Consider the following 3,235-nt stretch of genomic DNA (forward strand, 5'->3'; position numbering starts at 1 on the left):
ATTGGAACTATTAATAATGAATGATTAGTTACTGGAAGCTACACACTATGCTTGTTGATATTCATGCGTTGGCCTACCCCTTTTATTGACCTGCCTGTCACCACAGGATATATATTTATATAGACATGGATTAATCATTAAAATAAATAATGTGCACCATTCGCCGTACGAGATTAAAAAACGACATGTACAATGTTACAATCCTTTTACAATCATCCTGTTGCACCTACTAAAATGACCTCATGCAATAAGGACACATGTTGTACTTATTGGTTATGCCTATTTGTGACTTTAAAATGATGTGGCTCAAACGGAAATGTTGAGAAGTTCTTCATCGGTGAACAATAAGTAGATTGATACTTAATGTAAATGTACTGTAAATTATTATGAGCGGACTTACTGTGTCTGTCTTATTACTATTACAATTAAAATCCTAAAATATCAACTTATTTATGCAGTGACTTGACTTTCTTTCTTTCTGTCATTCATTTTTTCTTTTTCTTTTTTAAATGTTGACCACACATGCCTCGGCACACATGACCGACCACAAAATCAACAAACCAAGGGAAACCCCCCTTCTAGGACATTATACCACACATTCGGATATTCAATTCTGTGTCTAGGAGCATAAGTGAAAGCAAAGTTGGCCTGCTTAACCCTATTGATACTGAGACTGGGGCTCAGTGCAGATGAAGTATCTCCCCATGCCGTTTTAATAGAAATATATACCATCTTTGTAAAAACTAACATTGACACACAGACTCACTTTTAACATAATGAAAGATGTAAACTACATTTCTATTAAAAACAATATTGGAAGTTCAAGGGCAGAAGATGCTGAATTTATAGATATTGTTTAGAATATATTACCAACATGAATAGAGAGGTGAGATGCCTACTCTCTACCTACTCTCTCCTAACATCCTGATGGAGCTCACAATGTATTTTTTAAGAGCTCACGTTTGCTAAAACACTTCTATATGAGAATATTTCTCAAGATTAACTAGTATTCCATCATGTCACAGAGTATACCGGAGTCTTTAATATAGATATATGCTGATATATATGCTATATATATATATAGGTCTGTGATATGATGGAATATCAAGATATAGATATATAAAAAACAGGACTTTCCTCAATGGAGTCACATTGACACAAAACAACAGTTGGAGAAGGCGAGATCATGCTGATTCAGGAAATAAAAAAACATGTTGTGTTTTCAGGAAACAGCAGGAAAACAGTTTTTAACTGTAGATATTTGAGAAGGATGAAGAAATGGCAAAACAGGAAGTGTTGTCTGGATAGATTTCAGTAAGCTGTTTATCGGGAGACAGTTTGTTAAAGACTTTATCCATCTGGGAAAAAATAAGCTATTTATAATCAAAGAACAGTTGGATTGAAGTTATCCAGATCACGTTTCTCAATACAGAACAAATGCTGCATTTTGCCATATAAAGATTTGTAGTTTACCTGCTGTTGGGGCCTTATTTTAAATGATGAAGGTAGCCTACCGTATGTCTGTGAAAAAAGGGAATGAATGCTTTATTTTCCTATCGTCACAGAGATGCTATTTCCTCCGTCATTACTGTTGAGTCAGTTGCTATTTTCTGTTGCGACAGGTGGGATTGTGACTTGTCGGTCATGGTTAGCTGGCAGTACAGTGTAGGGACACTAAGAATATCACTTACAATATCCTTATTATTGATACTCAATACTTTAACTTGAACGTTCACTCTACATCTAATCACAATTATCAAGTGATGGACTATTTGTTGTTTCTGGCTTTCGATTTTACTTTTAAATTATCATCAGTGATGAATATTAAATGTTTTTAGCCATTGCGTAATGCCGATTCATGCTAATGTTACAACCAAGAGTTCAGATGTTCTGTTCTTGTATGTAAAAAAAGCAGTGTGTACTCAGTGTGTACTCTGAAGCAGTGCCTTTCTGAAAATAACATCTTCATGAATAAATCATAACCTGAAATGCAATTTATTATTTACAATGTTTTTACATTTTATTGATTGTTGAGTTTTCCGGAAATTCTTACAAATCAAATTGAATATTATGGTGCCTTTATGGTAATCAAACAAGAGAACACTTGATGATAATCATAATTATCAATTGAGTTAAACTTACACCATTAAGTCATGGCCATTTAAAGGTATTCTGTATTTAACAAGACTTTCATCATTACTGTTACTGTAATAAACACTTGATTAAGATTCGGGAGAAATCATGTTTATTGTCAGAAGAAAAAAATGTGGACTGTTCTACAATCACTTATTTAAATGTAAAATATTATGACAAATGTACATTATTTCACAATCACTTAATCATGGCATATCCCAAAAATATTTAATTTAATCGTGAGCTAAAATGCCCAGTCAAATTTAGATCTGTCGTGAAGTTTGTCCACCACTCAATCACCAAGACAAATTCCTTTTATATGAAATGTACTTGGCAATAAACTTTTTCTGATTCTGAAACATCCTGCTAACTAACAAAAACAACAACAACAACAACATATTTGTTCATGAAAATATAAGCTCCTCAAAATAATATAATATCATAAAGTGATCATTCTTGAATAATACTGGTTGGATCAGGTTACTCTGAGTGGACTTATTTTGCTGTAAGGACCAGCTTCTTGTTCATCACATTGCTTATGATTGCTTACATATGAAGAAAGAAACATCCGCAGTGCATCTAAGAGTATTGCTGCTTTGACATCCTCCCTCTAAATACCTCCAGTTGGATGACCACCACTCGGCCTTCAAACAGTCCACACTGCCAGCTCTGTGCTGCTTGCTGTCACTGGAGCTTCACACCACTACAGCTGCTTGTTTCTCACGCCTTCTCCTCTTCAACATTTCTTACCACCTTAGATGGCGAGGCGGACATCTGGACTGTGGTTTACCTCCCATGTTGGTAACCATTCTCTCCAGGTGGTGGAAGAAAGTGTCTGTGTTTTCTGTGCACAATGTTCAGTTACTTAAAAGTCATTCTTGGGTGTGTCCGTTCAGATGTTTGCATAATGTTGATTTTATCATATAGCCAACCTACAATCAGACCAATCACAGTGAGAGCATTACACTGTACATTTCTACTCCGAAACATGAACTGAACCCGTTCTTTCCTTTGAATGTCAACTAGCATTTATCCAACACTTGGAAGCTTGTACCTCAGTACCCATGAACTACTATTATATACTGTTTAAGGCTACACCTTG

The sequence above is a fragment of the Cyclopterus lumpus genome, chromosome 3, assembly GCF_009769545.1.
Source record: "Cyclopterus lumpus isolate fCycLum1 chromosome 3, fCycLum1.pri, whole genome shotgun sequence".
NCBI lineage: Eukaryota > Metazoa > Chordata > Actinopteri > Perciformes > Cyclopteridae > Cyclopterus > Cyclopterus lumpus.